The sequence below is a fragment of the Talpa europaea genome (assembly GCF_964194135.1).
Source record: "Talpa europaea genome assembly, chromosome: 13".
Classification (NCBI taxonomy): Eukaryota; Metazoa; Chordata; class Mammalia; order Eulipotyphla; family Talpidae; genus Talpa; species Talpa europaea.
The window spans coordinates 79,650,204-79,673,147 of NC_140080.1; the positions used below are offsets into that span (position 1 = coordinate 79,650,204).

The 22,944-nt window shown below is 39.5% G+C and overlaps 1 protein-coding gene across 1 annotated transcript in view; it reads right to left on the reverse strand.

Annotated features, from left to right (window-relative positions):
* PIAS2 (protein inhibitor of activated STAT 2) overlaps nucleotides 1–22,188 on the reverse strand; it is a gene marked incomplete at both ends in the record, with an annotated part of 60,649 nt that extends 38,461 nt beyond the window's left edge. The window contains 2 exons of the mRNA XM_084252259.1: nucleotides 8,157–8,265; nucleotides 22,165–22,188. The remainder of the gene's footprint in view (nucleotides 1–8,156; nucleotides 8,266–22,164) is intronic.
* Between the last annotated feature and the right edge of the window lie 756 nt (nucleotides 22,189–22,944).

Sequence of the window (22,944 nt, forward strand, 5' to 3'; positions counted from 1 at the left end):
TGCTAGTAACAAGCCTTTTCACATACCACTCCCAAATTACATTCAAGTCATGGTGTTAAATTTTACTGTACTCTAAATTTTGGTGCTCTATAGTTTCTATTAACCACTTAGTCTGATGCTGAAGATAAACCCATATTTCCTTAGTGACTATGAAACCTACAACCAATGAAAATATTCCTTTTAAAACTAAGCCCAACAATACACAATGTAGTCTGCTACAGAATTATCAGATACCCAAATAAAAATGTATAATTTTGCAACACTATATATGTATAACTTCCAATGCTAAGTAGTAAATCTACAAAATCAAGATAGCATTATGATCCAAGAACTCCAACTCTAATATTAAGAACAGAAAACGAGGAAGTTTTTAAATATTAACACTAAAAATCACAAACATCTTATTCTGCAGTCACACTTCTAAAATTCCCACTTGAGTATCCACTAAGAAAAAGACCTTTAAGAGCGAGATAACAAATGGTCGCATGTCTTAAAGGGCAAGTTGTCCTCCATACCGTTCACTGACTGGTTCCTGGGTATAAAATGAATGTTAGAAGTTATTCCTGCTTTACCGCTCACCTTCCATTTAGTCAACAAAATCTAATAAATACTTGTAACCACTTGCCTTCTTAGTGACTTTCAGTCAATTCTGAGTTTAGAGGTGAGCCACACAGGTCAGACCTACCTGCACCACAAGTGCGCCTTCTAGAAGAAAGGGAACTAAGCCTGGGGCTGACCAAAAGTCCTTTCAGAAACCTGCCCAAAAGAAAACTGCTTCTCGGGTCTCCCCTGGCAGCGCAGCGGTTGAACGCTGGGCTGCAAGGCTGCGGTGCCGGTTCATTCCCCAGCCGCTGGCGAGGGTCCCACCAAAAAAAAAAAAAAAAAAAAAAAAAAGAAGAAAAAAAGAAAAAGAAAACTGCTTCTCCACCTACTCCTCATAAGCACCACAAACTGCAGCGGTGAGAACTTCTCAACCTGTCCTCCCCCTTAGCATAGTAAAGGGCAGGAACAGTACCTATGCTGATAAGGGTTCATAATTAATCCCTCTGTTCTGCAGAAGAAACTGTCTTCAGTAACAGTCCAGAAGCAATTGCTTAATACTGTTCAGAATAATACTTGTTTTTAAAAATGCAAACACATTTAAGTATATCATAGTAATCCACACGTACATGCAGTATCAGAAATCTACTTCACATGCTATGTCTCTACATTTCACATTGCGCAAGTCAGAAAATATTAAGTGCTCATCAGCAGCCATGTTGTACTCCCAATCAGCACTGCCTAATAAATAGAAATTATATATACACAATTCAAATTTTCTAGTAGCCATTTTAAAATAAAATAAATGTGAAGCTATCAATATACATATCAATGTCAAAAATATTGCCACATGTAATAAATTTTTATTTAAAAATAACCAACTTTTTAGAATATCAATGACATACTTTTTCATACTAAGACTTTAATATCCAGTCTATACAGTTCAGGATCATTCGGGACTCACCACATTTCAAGTGTTTAAAAGCCACATGTGGCTTGGTAGTCACCACAGTGAAAGTGCACTCAATCACACTCAAACTGCACAATATACCACAATACCATGGCCATTATATTTTAACTCACTTCATTTCCTCCATGTGTAAGGCTATTTTATTTATCTTACCCCTATGCTACAGAAAACAAGAAAATTTCTGGCCTATCTCTTAACAGTTTAATTCAATGTTTTATGAAAAGGTCTACAACAGCTTTTGAGGATGTATCTTACCAAGTAAGAAATGCATCTTTCCCAAAGTACCCAATCCTAATAAATAATTTATTTGAAGTTTGCTTATATCACAACAGCATAAAAAACATGCTATCATGAAAAGACTAACAGCAATAAAGGCAGTGGTACAGACATATCTGTGATTCTTCCTAAAGCAACCAAACTAAGAATTCATTATTTTGTTTCTTCCTTCCACTTTATTTCAAATATTCATTTTAAGGAGACTTGCTACAGAATAACAAAATAGACACTAAGTCACCCTAAGCTTGGCTCTCAAAAAGTAATTCCTGGGAGGTCTCATATCACTTATTTCCAATGGTAAGTTTATTTGGTAAATGCTAATACATACAATTGGCTCCATCAGCTACTGTAAACACTGCCCTCTCCCCAAAAGGAAGAAAGGTATAAGGCTTAGAACTCTGTAAATTATGGACTTCTGAAACAAAAGGGAAATCCAATCCCCTGGCTTAAAGAAACAATAGCAGACAGGACAGAGGCTAGCTTTGAGAGTCACTGGAGTCCTGTGACTTCACAAAAGCAATGAAGGTCAAATCCTGGCATCAAAACTTAGGACCTCAGGGCCTCCCGGGTGGCCCAAGGGGTTAAGCACCGCACTATGAAGCAAACCACAGCCTCTGCAGCACAAGTGGGATTCCTGGCTGGCCAGGAAGCAACCCACACGGTGCAGCAGACCTCTCCTGACTAGCCTGCTGCTCCCCTCAGCAGTGTACTTCAGTCAGTCTGCCTGCTCTGTTCCCCTCTCTGTCTCTGGTGAATCCTCTCACCCCCCGCATCTCTGGCCTGTACCCCAGATCTTGTATGAATAAATAAATCTTTAAAAAAAAAAAAAAGAAAAAACAACTTAGGACCTTAGAAGGTCATTTCATACCTCTGCTCATCAATCTCTATTTGAAAACAAACAATACCCTCCTGTAGCAAACACTATTAAGATATTCTCAAAGGAATTAACTAAATCAAATTCTATAGAAATGTATTCCTGAAAAATCTTGTTGGATCCCATTTCTTCTTAAAGTGATGCATATTTTTTATACTCAGTCTTCCACTGAGTTTTGGCTCTCACCAGGTAAAGTGGCCCTGCTATGAATACTTCCAGGAATGGATGTCCATAGCTGTTCTTCACTAATCTCTGATGGCTGCATCTTTAGTGCACTTTTTTGTAAGTGAATTTTATCTGCTCCATCTTGCTGCATCCCAAAGTCAATCCTCTAATACTTCAATAACAACTGGTATGTGCGCTACAAGGGAATTTCTCAAAAAATATTTGCAGACTGACTTTAAGAAAATTATATGAACTATGGAGAAGTTACCACAACAGATTTTAAAAAAGATAATCTGAATTTCTAAAGAAAGACTAGGAATTTAAATCAATTTTAGTTATCAAATTCCAATCACAAAATATTTAAAAATTTAAATGCTAGGACATCATATAACTGAAAACGTTAAATACAGGAGTGAAAGCAAAGTTGAAGGTGCTACCTTCAGAAAACTTCAACAAGTAAATGATAGCTAAATATAATCACCATTGGGTAAAAAATATTTCCCTAAGAGCAACTCTTAAATATGTGATGGAAATTGCCCAAAAATAGTCTGAAATTTGAGGAAGCTCTAATAGGTTGGAAGTCATGTTAAAAATTAAAACTTTGTAAAGCCTCCATCTGCTATGGTATATAATTGGGAAGGGGAGAAAGGAGCTGCTGAGGGAAATACCATTGTTAATATTGCTGACCCAAAACACAATATTCAAACAATCTACATCTTCATGTATATACATGTAGTAATTATGCATGTATGTAAGTATAATCAATAGATCAAAGCAGTGGCCAATTTGATACCATAAGAAAAACTATGTGACAAATGAGAGATTCCAATTGCTAACTACTACCTATTTCAGAGGTCATAGGAGGCCTCACATCCCTGAGAAATTGTGGTAATACCTATAATAAAATTCCCTTTTATTTGAAAGAACTTAAAAGGCTCTCTTCCTTACAACACACTGATTTAAATAAGTTCTAAGCTAAAGAAATCAAAATTGACAGGCAAAAAAATTGGAACTTATCAAAAGAAACAAGAAAGAAAACACTATTTTGTTATTTCAATATCTATAAAATAAGCCAAAGCTTGGGAGACCATCTTCCCAAATGCTTCTTTTACTATAAAACACAAGATTTAAAAAAAAGTGAGTTTAAGAGGCAAAAAATTAACAACAAAATTCACCAAAGCATAAGAAATAAGCAAAAAAACAAAACAAAACAAAAACCCAGTAACTAGAAGACAAAAATGCAGAAACGTCTATAGTCAAATCCAAAAAGGGAGAAAGATATAGTCTTATGAGACAAGGATCACAAATACTAAGCAAGTTTCTTTAAAGAGAATATCACACACAACTACATTCTAATAAATTAAAGACAAAAGTTATTGCCTACAAAAATATAAAATAATCTGATTCAAGAGGTATATTATCAGGCCTCCCCTGGTGGCACAGCCCTTGAGTGCTGGGCTGCGAAACTGCCCACAGCCTCTGAAGTGCCGGTTCGATCCCTGGCCACCCGCGAGGGTCCCACATGGCACGCAGACCTCTCCTGCCGCGCCTGCTGCTCCCCTCAGCAGTGTATGGCATCAGTCAGCCTGTTCTGTTCTCCACTCTGGCTCTGGTGAATTCCCTCACCCTCCCGCGCTTCTGACTGTACCCAGTGCTTGTATAAATAAATAAATAAATCTTAAAAAAAAAAAAAAGAGGTATATTATCTCTACGCTCTCCATTTATAAAAGCCATTTATAAAAGCATCTACCCAGACAGGATAGTTTAATAAATTCTACTAATCCTTCAAGGAAAACAAAGAATTCTGTTCCTTAAACTGTTTCAGAGAATAAGAGTCAAATAGAGTTAGAAGACAAACATGGAAAAATCTATTAAAAACAAAACACAAAATTCATGTGAATTACTGGTTCTCAAACTTGAGCAAATGAGTTCATTCATCCAAACAAACTTTTAGGTAAAAGCTTGATGAGACAGGGAGACTAACAGACCACCTTATTGTTTTCATTTCCCTACACAGGGCCTAAAAGTATCAAGGGTCTTTTGTGACACATCAAGTTTCCTATAAGGATAGCTACAAATATCCTCTCAAAGCACCCAAAATGCAGTTTAGGAATATAAAAGTGGTTTAATTTAAACTCAATACATTACCAGGGTAAGATGGTCACTATCCTTATAGTCACATACTAAAATATTGATGGATAAAAGTGTACAGCATATAAAATTACCTTTAAAATAAGTTAGGGAGACTAAGGAGGGACATAGGTGATAAATCAGACTTGGTAACTCCTAAAAAGCTGGATATTGTGTACATGGGAAACTTTCTACTTTTACAAATGTAGGAATGTATCCATAATAAAATAATCTGTCTCTTCCCAACTTTTCCTTAAACTTCAACATGTTCTAGATTTACTTAAACAAATAAACAAAAAAATATTAATTTGTATGAAGTAAAAAAGAGATTGTAGCCTAAATAGTATTTCTCATAGGAACCCAGGCGCCTGAGGAAATGGCTAATATTTCAAGACTAGGGTAGAAAATACAAACGAACCCAAAACATGTCATACCAGAAAGCAGTTATCAAAGTCCACTGTAATCTTGGCAGAAGGACACAGAAAACAGCCCAGTAGCCCAAGTTGAGACAGTCAAAAGGAACAGTAACTACATCAGATTCAAACACCTCAAATACATTAAAAAGTCTTTGTGCATAATACTATAAAAACAAATCACTGATATCCTCTAGAGGATGTTGGGGGAAGCAACTCATTCTGAATACTGAATGAAAACAATGTAAAAAGATTTATTGGTCAAAAAAAGTCATGATTATCTACATTAAAAATAAGAGAACCCTTGGATAAGTTACCAGATAAAAATACTAAAATACCGAAAAGATTTAACTCTCTTCAAATTAAAATAAAATTCCAATAAATGACTAGTGAGCTGGAAACCTTAACTGATCAAAACTTATAATAAAGAATTAAATAAAATACATAATATGGCAAGGGGTGATGAACACCATGAACAAAAACAAAGAAGGAAATGGACACAAGGTGCACAATTTTAAAGAGGGATGATCTCAAATACGGTGGAGTTGAGTAACTAATTGAAGGCAGGAGGAGTCAGAAAGCACCGAGTGGACATGGGAGGAAAAGCATTCCAAAGAACAGGACACAGTGGGTACAAAAGTCCTAAGGAAGAAGACATGCCTAGCACACTGCAGGAAAAGTAAAACTCCATCGCTACTGAGTCAAGGATAATCTAGAGAAATGAGTATTAAGATGGCAAGATGATGAGCAAAGAAAATAACAAAGAAAATGACAAGTGATTGGCTTAACTATTTTCTATGTAAACTAACAGTAAATATTATGTACTATTGCTGATAACATCACATTTGTGATGCTAAAGAAAGACAAAACAATAACGCTGGGCAACATTATGGCAATCATATAAATTGATCGAGTGATGAGTAGTTTATTCTATAGATAAAAACAATCATTTTAGATTTATATTCATATACTAAAATTTCAAGAAAACTTTGGGAGTCTTTAAAAAGGCCCAAATAAGTACATAATTTCACAACTAGTAAAACGAGGAAAACATGAGGAAGGAAAAAAAATCAACCCAAGAGTCAGCAAGAAAATAAGTAGAGAAACAAAGCATAGAAAAAGTATGATAGTATAGCACAAATTGCAGGGATAAAAATATATGCATCAATACATCAATAATGCCAACTTTACACAAGTATTTCCGGTAACTTATACAAAATGTATCAATTCCTTGCACAAAACTATCAAAACTCAGCCGGTATGAAATACAAAATTTGAGTAACCTTGTAACAACTCAGAAAAATGAATTCATTATTTAAAACTTCCCCCCTCCCAAAAAATTTACTAGGCCCAGACGATTTTCCTGGAGCTCCACAATTTCTTCCAGAAAGTGAAAGTGAAGATGAGAAAACACTTCTAAACTCACTTTAAGAAACTAGCATTACCCTTAAACAAAACCAGACAAAGACAGTACAAAACATGAAACTACAAACAACTCATGAATATAGATGAGTTACTTAATACATTAGCATAAAGAATTCAGCAATATGCAAAAACAATTATACACCATGACCCAGTGAGGTTTATTACAGGGATGCAAGACTAGATCGACATTTGAAATCAATGTAATACACTATATTAATAGCTAAAAAATGGAAACTGCATTATAATATCAATCAATGCAAAAAAGCACTTGACAAATTCAATACCAGCTTATGACAAAAAATTCTCTGAAAAAGTTAAAACAGAAGAGAACTTTCTCAACTTAATAGAAAGCATCTATAAGAAATTCTGGAGCTAACATACTTAAAGATGAAAGACTGGATGCTTCACCTCAAGATTTTGAATGAGACAAAGATGTCTACTCTGACACTCTTAGTTAGCATAGTCCTGAAAGTTCCAACTGTGGAATAAGACAAAAAAGAGAAAAAAAGCATACAGATCAGAAAGAAAAAAAGAAACTACCCGTATTTGCACATCCCAAGGAATCTACAAAACAGTTCAAAGAACTAAAAACTAAGTTGTTATTCATTCAGCACGGTCACAAGATATAAAAGCAAAACATGAACACCAACAGAACATGTAGAAACAAGCTAAAAACACACCATTTTCTCCTAATTACGCCAAAGAACATAAAGATCACGTTTTAAAAAATAAAACAATACAGGACTTGCATGCTGAAAACTACAAAACACAAATGAAAGTCTACAATCTAAATAGAGTCTTCATAGACTGGAAGACTCAACAAGCAATGTCAATTTTTCCCTTTCTGACAAGGAAAAATATGAACTTCTAACTAATTCTCACATGCTATACAAAAACAAGTAACTCTGAACAGTATTACAGACATCAATGTAATAATAAAGGTATAAAACTTTTCAAACAACACAGAGAAAAAGCGTCAGTGTCCAGAAATAGGCAAAACAGTTCTTGGGCTTATACTCAAAGCAAGATCCACAAAAGGAAATATTACATAGCGGACTTGACCAAAAGTAAAAACTTGTACTCTACTAGTACTGTGAAAGGATGCAAAGACAATCAACAACCAGCTCAGAGAAAATATTTTCAAAGCACATATCCATCAAATGACCGATATCTAGAAAATACCGAAAACTCTTACAACTCAAAAAAAAAAAAAAAAATCCAATTAGGAAAAGGACAAAAGAGGTGAAGAAACATTTCATTGAGGATATACAATGACAAATAAGCACATAAAAATATGTTCGGCATCATTAGCCATTAGGGGAATGCAAATTAAAACCTCACTGAGATAACACTAGATACATACCAGAATGGCTAAAATGAAAAACAGTGAAAACACCAAATGCTGGCGAGGAAGCAGAGAAAATGGATCACTCCATACATTGCTGGTAGGGATGTAAAATGGTACAGCCACTCTGGAAAACAGTTTGGCAGGTTCTTTAAAAGCTATATATGCAATAACCATACAATCCAGCAATTGCACTCCTGGGCAATTATCCCAGAGAGTTGAAAACATGTTGAAAAACCCTATGCATAAATCTTTGTAGCACTTTTATTCATAATAGCCAAAAACTGTACACAACTCAGATGTCTTTCAACAGATGAACAGCTAAACAAATCCAGCTCATGGAGTATTACTCAACAATAAAAAGTGATGAATTATGAGACATATAATAGCATGGTGAATTTTCAGAGAATTATGCTGCATGAAAAAAGACCTCAAAAGTTAGAAACTGTATGATTCCATTCATGCACTAGTCAAAGAAAGAACAGATGAATGGATCCCCAAAGGTGAAGGGGAGGGAGGGGCTGAATGGGAAGGAAATGTGTGTAGCTATAAAAATGACAGTATGAGGGATTCTTATGGTGATAGAAATGGTCTGTATCTTGATTGTGTCCATATCAGTATCCTGGTTATGATATCATACTATGATTTTTATAAGATATTACCACCCAAGGAAACTAGGCAAAAAGTTCATGGGATGTCTCTGTATTACTTCTTATAATTCTAAGTAAATTGACAATTACTTAATCAAAAGGTTAAAATCACAGAAGCCAGGACTATCAGACCACGTTATTTTAAAAATTCAATAATAATCACAAGAGCTAAAACTAAAATAGAAGGATAAAAGGAAGGGGGAATTTTTAAAATCAGGCAAAAAATTAGATGATCAAAAGAAAAAAATATAGGTACACTAACATCAAACAGCAATATGTAATACAAAACAGAATCCTATACATAAAGTCACTACACAGAGAAAATTTCAATTCTACAGGAAAATATACTTTAAACTTTGATGGCTAACAACAATTAAAATATGTATTTTAAAATTTGATAGAATTACAAGGAAAATGAAAAAAATTTTAGTGAAAGATTAAGATGTCTACTCTAAATACATAACAAGATTTGAACATAGGAACAAACTTAACTACTGCACATGTAGAAAACTTTGTGCCCACAATTACAAAATACACACTCTCTTCATATAACAAACAAAAATCATAAAAGGTGACCACATGGTCTCAACAGATTTCAAAGGGATGGTATCCTACAAATCATGCTGTTACCACAACAGAATTACAAGCCAGTCACCAAACTAAAGGAATTCCCATATATTTGGAAATAAAAATCTATAAATAACTCATACATTAAAGAATCCATAGTGGGAAATAGAAAAATACTCACAAGTGAAAAATAAAAACATAAAAGCATGTGATGTAAGGAAAGCAATACACACAAATTGATAGTCTTAAACGCGTACGTTAAAATGCTGAAAATTAGTAAGAACGGTGTCCAACTTGATAAACTAGAAAAAGAATAAAAATAAAACCAAAGGAAGTATAAGCAAAGAAATGAAGAGCAGAAGTTAATGAAATGGGGAATTATATGTTAAAGGGCATAAAAGACTAAAGTTCAAATTCTTCCAAAGGTCTAAAAATTGGCAAACATCTAGCTTTTAATGATCAAGGATGGCATAAAAAAGGAGGGGTGCTTTTAAAGAAACATTACTGTTACCGCAAACTAAGAAATTAATAACTTACTGCCACAAGTTCTAGAATGTGGGTAAAGTGGACTACGTTATAAGTATAACCTACCAAAACGAGCTTGAAAATTTGAAATTTGAACAATCTTATAACCAAAGCTACCAAATTAGTGATTAAGAAGTGTCCCACAAAGAAAACACCAGTTACAATTTTTACAAGGGAGTTCTACCAAAGGCTTAAGAAATGGATTATTCTAATCTTACATAAACTCTACCAGAAATAAGAGAAAAAGTATAGTTTTAAAAAATTTTAATTACTCATCATTAAGGCAAAAGTACTAAATTTACTATCTTCAAACTGAGCCCAATAATAAAGAAAAAAAAAAAAGAGAGAGAGAGACAGATTAGGGTTGACATTATACCTAGAATACTAGGTTGGTTTAAATAGCAGAAAATCAATCAATGTATTTCCCCATGTTAACAGGTTATAGAAGAAATGCTTATCTTCTCAAAAGATGCAAAAAAAGCTTTTGATAAAATTCAACATCCATTCATGATTTTTTTTTTTTAATTAGCAAACTAGTAATAGAAAAGAACATCCTTAACCTGGAAAGATTATCTACAATAAACCTACAGCAAGCATTATACTTAACTGTGAAACTCTGAAAGCATTCCCTTTAAAATCAGGAACAAGATCAGGATGCCCCCATCACCGCTTCTATTCAACATTGTACTGGAGATCCTAGCCAGCACATTAAGACAAGAAAAAGAAAGAAAAAAAGCATAAGAATTGGAAAGGAGGAAACAAAGAGATCATTATTCACAGATAGAACTGTCTACACAGAAAATCCAAAAGAATTCTGTAGGTTATTCATCACAATTAGGAGCACGGCACTGTTGTTACACAAACTCAAATGCACGTCAATACACTACCAAGGTAGAATGTCATTATATTGATAAGATACCATTTGTGATACAAAAACAAGGCACCTAGCAATAACAAACAAAATATTTACAATAGTTGAAGAAAATTAAAATTATGCACAAGGCCTAAATAAATGGAGACTATAATGCGCTTGGTTATGAAAACTTTATTAATATTAAAAAAAGAAAACTAGTAACAAAATGAAAGCTCCCTCCAAACTGATTTACAAATTCAATGTATTTCCCATCAAAATCCCAGTAGGGTTATGTGTGCGCATGCAGACACACTTGGTTTGTATCCACATAATTTAAAAAAGATAATTCTAAAATTATATAGAAGAGCAAACAGCCAGTAAATTCACTGAAAAACTACAATGCAGAAGGACTTGACCCACTTTTGTGTTCCTCAATGATTAACTAGACTGTTTCAGATCAACCTTCCCTGTAAAAACTTTAAAAACTAAACAGTATAAAAAACATCTGTTTGAAGGCATGGAAGCAGCAAGAATCTAAGCAGCCTAGAAATGGAATCCAAACATTTGATGCATCTTTTCCCCTGGTGATATTTCCCCCTGGAGATATCTGCCAATGGGAAAAGGGCAATGAACAGGCTGAGAAGTCAAGAAGCAGAACTCTGACTCAATGTGTAAGTTTGGGAAAACAAGTTATCTGCAAAATACAATCTGTAAGAGCTGGTATTCTGGACATATAGTAAACTGCACATCAGCATGAAAAAGACAGGAGGCCCAATATAAAAATGGGCAAAAGACTTGGAGGCCACTTCACATAAGACACCCATATGGTCAACAAGTATTTTAAAAGGGGTTTGGAATCACAACTCATTAGAGGAATGCAAATTAAAGCCACGAAACATCCACTAAAATGTCTAAAATTAAAGGACAGGCAAGGGACACGTAGCGACCATAATTCTTACACTCCTAATGGAAGGGACTGGACAAACAGCTACAAAGAACACACAGAGGAATTTCCAAAGAGCAGGAAAAGTCAAGACACCAAAAACATATTATACAATTCCATTTATGTGAGCTCAAAATACTGGCAAAACTAATCTAAGATGTTAAAGTCAGGTTAGTAAGTTATCTTTGAGAAGCTTAAATGCTGAGAGGGGACTCAAAGGGAGTTGCTAGAGCACTCATAATGTTCTCTGTCTTGACCTGCATAGGGTTATATAGAGAAAATGCATCCAGGTATATTCTCATGACCTATGCTTTCTATAGGTGCTATGTTGAGAAGTTTGTTTTTATGAAGTTATTATAAATATGGTGGTGCTGCTGGCATGGACTAATAAACTAGAGGTCAGAAAATATAGATAAGTAAATCCAATTATTACAAGTTAGGAATTTTATGGTTTTAAAAAAAGACAGTACAAACGGGGGCAAAAGACATGAACAGAATTCTAGAAAAGGAAAGAACATGTTAATCAGCACAGTAAAAACATGCTCAAACTCATTAACAAAAGGGGAAAATGAAAACTATTTTATACTTGCTGGCAACAACTTTAAAGTCTGATAAAAATATTAGCAAGAAATCTAAGCAATGACAACTGCATTGCTTAAGGGAAGCAAATACTGTTATCATCCTCTTTGGAAAATGGTATTATCTAGCATTGTTGAAGATGCACACATCCTTAAATCCTGGCAATAGGACTCTTAGGATCACTATAGTAAAATATAAATATTCACACAAGATGAGAAAATAGAAATCACAAACAGCTAATAATTAATGCAGGTCAAGCTTTTTCACAAAGTAAAAACACTGAAAAGTTACTTTTTTTTTTTTTTAGCATTTTCAGAGCTTTTTGGATTTCAGAAGTGTGGATAAAAGATTTGAGGACCTATAAAAAAACAGAAACTACATGAATTTCCAATAGGAAAATGAAAAACTGGAGTATATGCCTATGATGGAAAATAAAAAACAATGACAATCAAAAAAGCCCCAAATACATACAATATTACTCCATTTGTATAAAAATTTAAGATACAAAAAAAAAATCTGTCTATATGATACAATATATAGGGCCTCCCGGGTGGCATAGCAGTTGAGCGCTGGGTTGCAAAGCTGCCCGCTGCCTCTGCAGTGCCAGCTCAATACCTGGCTGCTCCCCGGCCACTGGAGGAGGGTCCCACATGGCGCACAGACCTCTCCTGCCGCCTGCTGCTCCCCTCAGCAGTGTACTTCGGTCCTTCTGCCTGCTCTGCTCCCCGCTCTGGCTCTGGTGAATTCTCTCACCCTCCTGCGCTTCTGACTGTACCCAGTGCTTGTATAAATGAATGAATGAATGAATGAATGAATGAATGAATGAATGAATCTTTAAAAAAAAAAAGACTGTATGATACTATATATAATTTAGCTACATAATGTTATTTAGCTATATAATGTAAATGTGACAGAGAAGGTGCCCTGTTGAACTACTGTAATGAACTACTTAAGTTGGGTGATGTGTAAATATATGTTTACTAATCTTACCTGTTATAATCTCCTGTACCTATTAAATAGGTTGAAGTATTTTAAAATTAAAAGTCAAGAATAACATAGTCAAATACATAAACCAGTATGACAACTGCCACTTCAAAGAATTGTCTCGAGAGAACTTTTTTAAAGGAATTAGCATCCTTAGAGAAATTCAGGTATTACTCTCCCCTCCCCCACCCATGAATCAAGAACAGGCTTCCCTTTCATTCTAAAGGGGTAGGTGGGAAGGAAGGAGAAAAAGAGGATAAAGTTTTTATATATTAAAAATATAGTTACTGAAATTCAAAGATAAAGTCAAGGAAATCTTCCAGAATGTAAACAAGTGAAACTGTCAATCTGAAAGTCCAAAATTCATCTAAGAGACTCAGAGAAAATAAAGTTATCCAAAGAAGAGAAAAAAATTCCTCAGACCTGAAGAGGCTTAAAACTGAAAGTTTACCCACTAGAAGAAATGAAAAGGGATAACCAGATATACTTCACATCAAAGATGAAAAGATCACCATGAAGACTACGAACAAGGTAACTACAAAAGGATAACCGTCAGATGCCATGGATCTATCATGGCAACACTAGGCATTTTAAGTTCCTAAAGCAAAGCTTTCAAAGTTCTGAAACAAAATATTACCAACTTAGAATCAGAAACAAAGGCAAGCCATTTTCAAATGCTTAGAACTTTAAGAACTTACAAAGTTTATCACCAACATATCCTTCCTAAAACAACTAACCAAGGACTGTATTCTAGCAAGATCGAAAAGTAATTTAAAAATAGAAGGGTATGAGATCCCAATAACATACCTAACCCAGGAGTGCAATATAAAGTAATGCACACACTAGACAACGAAGATGAAAAAAATTGAAGAAATTCTATCTTCAAGAAAAGCTGAATGGTTACAAGATGAAAATATTCTTTGATTACATTTTTAAAACAATGCCCATGAGCCTATGAAGCTGTCCACAGCCTCTGCAGCACTGCACTGGTTTGATCCTGGCCAGCCGGGGAGGCTCAGCAGATCTCTCCTGTCTCCCCCACTGCTCCCCTCAGCAGTGTATTTCAGTCTGCCTGTTCTGTTCCCCACTCTGTCTCTGGTGAATCCTCTCACCCACCTGCACATCTGGCCTGTACCCCGTTCTTGTATAAATAAATAAATCTTAATAAATAAATAACAACAATGCCCATGAGCTCGCCTCACCCAAACAGATCCTTTGTATTTCTCCTGTGCTAAGGAGGACAGGTTTAATACACAACTCCACATACCTGGTTCTACACTGACCAATTCTTACAATCAACATACATATTGCAGTCTCCTTATTAGCACTTGATCTCTAGGATCTTCCTCTCAAAGCAAAAAAGTACAGAAGCAAAATAAACCATAATATAAATGTAATAAATCTTAACAACAGAAAGAAAAATGAGGACTGGAAGGGGAAGGGTGGAGATAAGACAAAGGAAAATGGATGGAAGTTAAATTCTTCTCAGAAAGACTGGGAACTGAAGAGATTGTTTGAAACTGAAGGTCAAAAAACAGAATTTTAACTATGGCAAAAAGTTTAAAAATAATCAAATAGTAGAACAAGGAACAAAAATGTAATTGGTAGAAATCAAAGTGCTAGGACTGATGGAAAAAATACAATGACCTAAATTCCCTATCTACTAGAGGGTCAAGTAATAGACACTGTTGAGAGTTGAAAAAGAAAAATCAACACATAGAAGATACCGTGGTATTTCTGAGTTCTGGGACTGCCTAAAAACAAAAGACATGTGGGCCTCCCCGGTAGCACAGCGGTTGAGCGCTGGGTTGCGAAGCTGCCCGCGGCCTCTGCAGCACAGGTTCAATCCCTGGCGGCGCACAGACCTCTCCTGCTGCCCGCTGCTCCTCTCAGCAGTGTACTTCGGTCCTTCTGCCTGCTCTGCTCCCCGCTCTGGCTCTGGTGAATTCTCTCACCCTCTCGCGCTTCTGACTGTACCCAGTGCTTGTATAAATAATAAATAAATAAATCTTTAAAAAAAAAAAAAAAAAAGACATGTATGTCAAAGGACTGGGACTTAATGAGAAAGAAACAACTTTTACTTTTTGAATTTTTCTGTACTAAGTACTACCTTCATTTTTTAAAAACGGGAACAAAGAAAAAGAATTTAAAGGTTCTGGCCAGATTAGGGAAAAGGTCATATAACTTGTTCAAGACCATATACAGTCAATAACCATCCATCTCCAATGCTAGTATTAAAGATAATCAAGGTGTTTTACTGAGGTGTATAAATATTCAAATGCAGAGCTGAGTATTCCTGTTTCAAACCACTTTTCTAAAGTCTAGGAAAAAGGACACATTACTAGTGGAGTCAAAATAAACACTTGAAAATGATACCATTCCCCCCATCACTTTCTTTTTTTCTTTTTTTTTTTTTATAGAGGCATGTTTTTATTTATTTATTATATTTGTTTGTTTGTTTTGTTTATACATGCACTGGGTACAGTCAGAAGCGCGGGAGGGTGAGAGAATTCACCAGAGCCAGAGTGGGGAGCAGAGCAGGCAGAGGGACTGAAGTACACTGCTGAGGGGAGCAGCGGGTGGCAGGAGAGGTCTGCGCACCATGTGGGATCCTCCTCCGGTGGCCAGGGAGCAGCCGGGGATCGAACCGGCGCCGCAGAGGCCGCAGGCAGCTTCGCAACCCAGCGCTCAACCGCTGCGCCACCGGGGAGGCCCTCCCCCCATCACTTTCACTTCAACAGTACAATTTATTAATGAGGCACCTGAATAAAAACAGATTAGCTGTGAATATAACTCAACAGAAGAATAAAAATCAGTGCTGGGAAAACTGGATAATCACCTGCAAATGAAGCTTGATCTTTACCTCACATCATATACAAAAACTAACTCAAAACTGGTCAATGATCTAAATGAAAAATCTAAGCTTGATTGAAAACAGGCATATATCTTTATGACACCGGGTTTGCAACGATTCTTAGATTTAGCATCCAAAGTATAGGCAACAAGAGATAAATTGAACTTTGTCAAAATTAAACATTTTTGTGCTTCAAAGTACACAATCTAGAAAGTGAAGACAATCCACAGAATGGAAGAAAATACTTGCAAACTATATAATAAGGATTTTCTATCTAGATCTTAAACTTAAAAGAAAAAAACTTAAATGGGGCAAGGTTTGAATAAACATTTCTCCAATGAAAATATACAAATGGCCAATAAGCACATCAAAAAGGTACTCAACAGCATAACTCACCTGGGCAAAGCAAAATAAAACCACAAAGAGATACTGCTTCATACCCACTAGGATGGCTAGAATCAAAAGGACAGACAATAACAAGTGTAGGAGAGGATGTGGAGAAAGTTCCTATATTACTTACTCAGTGGGTATGTGAAATGCTTTATTTTTGGAAAACAGTTCAACAGTTTCTCAAAAAGTTGGATCAAGAAAATGTGGCATATATACACAATGGAATATTATTCAGCAACCTCATGCCATTCCCAGCAACGTGGTTGGAACTAGAAGGAATTATGCTCAGTGAATAAGCCAGAAGGGAAAAGAAAAATATCGGATGGTTTCACTTATAGCAGGAATATAGGGGAACCCAATAAGACATCAGTGTAAAAAAATAATAACAGTACAAAACACAACAAAGCAAAAACGGACAATTATAAATAAGAGACATCCTGCAGGGGAGGAGGAGGGAGAGGGATTAGAGGGAGGGAGGAGGTAGCACAGGGGACTGAGGTGATGGTGCACGGGAGCCTTGGTGAAGAAAACTCTATGGGGGACGGACTACACCTGAGGGGGTGGGGGGAAGCAAATGTTGTTTAAAAATGAAGAACGATGTAAAAAATTAAAATTAAAAAAAAATTAAACAGAGGGGACTCCCAGGTGGCACAGTGGGTTGAGTGTAGTGCTGTGGGGCTGTCCACAGCCTCTGCAGTGTGGGTTCGATTACCAGCCGGCCAGGGAGATTCCCACAGGGCGCAGCAGACCTCTCCTGTAGCGCCTGCTGCTCCCCTCAGCAATGCTTTCAGTCTGTCTGCCTGTTCTGCTCCCCACTATGTCTCTGGTGAATCTTCTCAACCTCTGGTGCCTCTGGCCTGTACCCCAGCTATTGTATAAATAAAAAATAAATCTTTAAAAAAAAAAGTTAAACAGAGTTACAGTATGATCCAACAATTCCATTCTTGGGTATCTACCCAAGAGAATTAAGAACATAGATCCACACGAAACTTACACATTTAAGAGATAAGTGTCCCTACTAGTCAAAAGTAGAAACAACCCAAATGTCCATATATTTCTTGAATGGATAAAATAAAATATGGTATATTCATAAAATGGAAATAATACTGAGCCATAAAAAGGAATGAAGTATTGATACATACTATGACCTGGATCAACCTTTGAAAAGGTAATATTAAATGACAGAATGCAGACACAAAACTACACTTATGACTCTTCTACAGGCTACACTTATGACTCTTCTTCTATGAAATGTACAAACTAGGCAAATCCATAAAAATAAAGTGAATGCGGAGGGTTGGAAAAAAAGAGCAAAGAATGACTGCTAATAATACAGGCTTTCTTTTGCTATGAAGAAAATGTTCTGGAATTAAATAGTGGTGAAGGCTGCAAAGTTTAGTGAATAGACCGAAACCACTAAACTGGATACTTTAAAAGGCTGTATTTTATGGTATGTGGATTATTAGCACAATTTTAAAAATTAACAGACTAAGATTCAGTTTAGAAAAACAAAAACAAAAATGCTAAGCAGGAAAATGTTAGCTTTATCAAAAAAGATGTTCGCCTTTACAAGATGGAGGATGCAGACCTAAGGAGCAAACAAATGCAAAGTGTCTAATACAGCTAGGAATATCTTGGTTTACTTCTACTAAAAAGTATCTTTTTCATTTTAAATTTAATATTTAGTTTTCAATGTGTCTTCCTAGCCATAACCTCAAGTGAAGTCCTTCTGAAAATTTTAGTTGTGACCACTGATAGCAGTTTTGAATCACGTGGCAGAAACAATTTCAGCTATTATAACTATTGGTCTATTTCCTTGCCCAAGAGTTGGAGGCTTGAGGGGATGAGGACCTCTAACCTCAAATGCCCTCATTCCCCCTCTGCATCCTAACAGCATCTGAAGCTAGCAGTATGGCAAGTCATGTAGGTATATTCCTCAAACCTTCTAGACGAAAAAAAAACCTTCTGTTACAGAATACTTAAGCCTCCTAGTGAAAAGGATCTTCTGCATCTGATCTACCAGCACCTACTAAGACAGTTATAATCACTGGCTTTCACTAGTCCAAACACACGCCAGACTCTTGCCAGCACAATCCCTCTGTTCTAACACACAAAGATAAGAAACTCTCCACGCACAAAAGGAAAGGGATTAGGAACACAGGAAAGAAATCCTTTAAAAAAAAAAAAAGTTAGTCTGCTAAGACACTAGATCCTCCCTACTTCCCTCTTCCCCATCCTGAAATGGAGGTAAGTAGGGAGAGTGGACTAACCAGGTTAAAACGCAGCAAGGACCTTGTAAAGGACTGCCCAAGGGCTGCAACTGAGAAACCCACAGTATTGGAATCATGCAGCTAGAGAAGACAGAGAAGAGTAAAAAAGCTGCTCTAGTTGAGAAAGAGGTGAGAGACTCTAGAATCCCAACTATTCCGGCCCCCCTCCACCCCAATGCTTGATTCTGCTACAAATTCTTGGGGCAGAAAGCAGGGCAGCAGTGACAAGAGGCTATTCGATTCTATGAACTTGTACCAGGTTAATTCACAACTAGTTAACTTGAAAATTAGTTAACTCACAAACTTCTAACAACAGATGTGACAAATAAGCAACTGGTGAACTGAATAATTTCTTCTAACACCACAAAAGCTTCTAATATGTGATGTATTATTATAGCATCTTTGACCACACAACTGCCCTTCACAAAGAACTTCCCCGTTCCTTTCCCTCAACCTCATTCCTTTCCTTCGGTCATCAGGATGATCTCCCCGTTCGGGTTTGTATGATGTAAGTTTAACCTCCTGTCTACAGAAATGAGAACAGAAGTAGACCATCACCTAAGCTCAACCAACCAGATCCTCTCTCCCAGAAGATCTGGAAGAGAAGCGTTTAGATCTACAGTTCAAATGAACTGAAGGTTAAGAGCTGCCACGCTATACTACGACCAGACACCATGCTGGTGTCTGCTCACAGAGCAGTCTAGAAAATTAACACTGTTGGGCGGCCCCTTAAAGTTCTACAATAGTCGTCTCATCAAATAAATGCGACCAAACCCACCACCCCCAGTCTGAAAAGGCAAGGGCACAGAAGTCACTAAAGCACAGTGAGGATGCCCCTTCCCAAGATTCTCAACCTCCAGTATAAGAGACTGCAGCACAGCCAGGTACTGAGCTCTGGTTATTCAGGTCCCTCGGGAGTGGCACCAAAGAATAATGGGCAAAGACAATGGAAATCCACTCGGCAATAACACAAACCAAGTATGTGGCTAACCATTTACTGATGAGAAACAAGAAAAACAGCTGACAAAGGCCAAGATTTTTCCTGGTCCGTGACCATCAGAATACATTCTGAAGCAGAAACCAACAGAAAGCCCTAGCTGTTCCTTCCCCTATTCTCCCCTTCCAGTTTTTTAGCCAGTTGTCCTGTTTTTGCTCCAATATTATATATCACATAAGCAGAGTATTGAATACTTATCATCAATTTAGTGTATGGTCTGGAGCCACGGGAAACAGAACAGAGCAACCAAGCTCAAGACAGAAGAGCACCAACTCAAAAGTTCCACACCTGATGTTCAAACTTGCAGGTCTTCCTGTCTTAAGCTGTGTGATCTATGTCAGGTTAGTTAACCCCTTTGCCCCTTAATTTCTTGAAAGAACTGTGAGGATTAAATAAGCATGCATGTCAAGGGTTTAGATAAGCCAGGCATGTAATAAGCACTACGTGGGTATCTGCCATGGTCATCAATACTGAGCAGCCAAGGCAGAGCCGAAGGTGGATAATTCTTCCAGCATCTGCACAGCCCATACTCACCCCTCCTCTGAAAATTCTCCCCCAGTGAGTCTTTGTTGGTCACCTAATGTGAACTGTGGGAGACAGAACCATCTATCAAGTGCAGGGAGAAGCAAAGACAGCTGATTAATCGAAAGAGATGATGAAGATAATCTACAAAACAAAATGGAGAGAGAAGAGGTAGTGGGTAGAAGGGAGAAAGAGAGGGAGGGAAAAGCTTCTTTGGTTTTCAAGGAGTTCCTGGTTCCACTCCAAGCTAAGCACTGACTGCCTTTCTACCCATCGAAGTAAATAAATTTTCTCCTTTTTATTAAGTCTTGACCAACAACATTTATAAAAGTCTCATACAAGTCTTGGAAAAGTTTTCACTAACCAAAAAAAAAAAAATCTTAGAAAAGACGTATACATGTTACTACACAAATTTAAGATGATATGGCAAGTAAAAGTAAGTTTAACTTCAATCTCCCATTTTCTCAAAGCATCCTAAACCAAAGGCCAGAGTCTTCAGAGGTGAGGCTGGGGCCTGAGTATTTCAAGCGCACCACAGGTGTTAAAGAGCTCTCCAGCTATGGCTCTGAGCCACTGAACCTCCTAGACTTACTACTCTTTACCTCCTATCATGGGTCTCTGCATAAACTAGTGTAAGTCATAAAATGCACGGATACAGGTTTCTCTTTACTAGGCACTGAATTTTTGGAACAGCAGAAGGGAAAATGGCAGGCATTACGCAAACTACAACAATCTCCTTGCAGATCTGAATCCTGAAGACATTCTTTTGCTGTTGTCCACCATACCGGCCAGGTGAACAGCCCTCCCCCACCTTATACCACCCAGAAAAAAAAGATAATATACCCCCCCCAAAAAAAAAAAACAAAACAAAAAAAAACAAACCCAAACCAAAAACCCTGAATTTTTTGCAGAATCCAAAAAGGCACCCTACGATCATAAATCTGTGTTCTGCAAACGTGCTGCAGCTGACTTAATTTCAAGTTCACCATCACCTCTACTTGGGCTTGTTTTCATGATCAGGCTGCCCGCCCCTAAGCACCCCACTCACGTCGCCGGTTATTCAGCGACCCAGAAAAAAAGGAACCCGCTCGCTCGAGCCTCTCAGCTGTGCCTCCTCTGCGGACTCCCCCTGAAGGTGATCGGCCCGGGAGGAACCCTCTTTCCTGCTCTGCCCCCCAACACGCCCCTTTTCACACCTCCCGGATACAAAGGGCCCCACAATAAAGTTGTGACCTTGCTCGAAGGCTCGGATGAAAAATGTCTTTCCTCAGGAGCGAGACGAGTTCGCCAGCCCAGCGCGGCGCGGGCGGGCTCGGGGCGTCTCGCCGCGGCGCTCGGGCGCCGGCGGGTCTCAGGCCGGGGCTCCCCGGGACCGCGCGTCCCTCGGGGTGCGCCGGGGCGCGGGCGGGGGGACGGGGCCTCCCCGTGACCAGCACCTCAGCGGCGGCCGCGACCCTGCCTCGGCGCAGCCGGCGCCCGGGGCTCCCCGCGCCTCAGCGCGCCCCCCGCCGCGACGGCCGAACGGGCGCCCCGGCCGCCCCCGGCCGCCCCCGGCCGCCCCCGGCCGCCCCCGGCCGCCCCCGGCCCGCCGGGCAGGACCCCGGAAGTGAGCGCCCCGCGGCCCCCCCCGGCGGCCCGGGCCCCCCGCGCCAGGTGTGCGGACCCCGGCCGGCTCCACCCGCCTGGGCCCCAGGCCCGGCGCCACGCGCGGCCCCGCCGCCCGCCCGCCCGTTCCGCCCGTTCCGCCCGGGCGCCCGTTCCGACGCGGGCCGGGCCCCGAGCGCCGCCAACCGGCCCCGCGAAACAGGGGGTGGCGCGGACGACGCCGCGGCTTCTCCGCCGGCCTCCCCTCCCCCGCGGCCTCCGCTCCGGACTCCCGCGCCCCCGCTTACCCTCAACTCCTCGAAATCCGCCATTTTATACCACCCGCGGGCGCCGCCGCCGCTACCGCCACAGCACCCCCGCCCGCTGCCGCCAACGACGCCGCCGCCACCACGGCCGCCGCCGCCGCCTCCAGCACCATCCTGCACTGGGCGCCGCCGAAGACGCCGCGGCCGCCGCGCCGCCGCCGCCGCCGCCAGGCCCGTCACGTGACCGGCGCGGGCGCCCCGCCCCCGGCGGCGCGGCCCCGCCCCTCCCGGCGCCCCCCGCCCCCGCCCCCCGCCCCGGCCCGCCACCTTCCGCCCGCGGCTTCCGTCCGCCTCCCGCGCGCTGCTCTCGCCCGGGCGCCGCGCTCGCGGCCGGTCCCTGAGGCGCCGTCGTGACCGCGGCGCTCCCGCGGGCTGGGGAAGGGCCTGATCTGGGGGGGCGGCGGGAGGGAGAGGTGGACGGGGCGCGTGACTGGCACAGTTCGGGAAGATTCTTCGGGTGCCCTGCCGCACGGCGGCTGGGGACGGAGGAAGCAGCCGCAAATAAAACCAGCCCCCCGCCCCCCCAGGACGCCAGGAGGGACAGTCTGAATGTGGGTGCTGGGGGAGCCGCTACTCCCGTCTGATGGTGCAGGGGCAGCGAGACCTCTTGGAATTGCTGTTCCCCTCAAAGTGCTAACCCGGCGGATTCTGACTTTGAAGGGCGGCTGAATGTCACTGCAGAGTTGGGAGGGTTGGGCACATGGGGTTAAGGGACTCGTGAAATAAGAGCCCATAGACGGGCCCAGATAAAAAGTGGAGGGG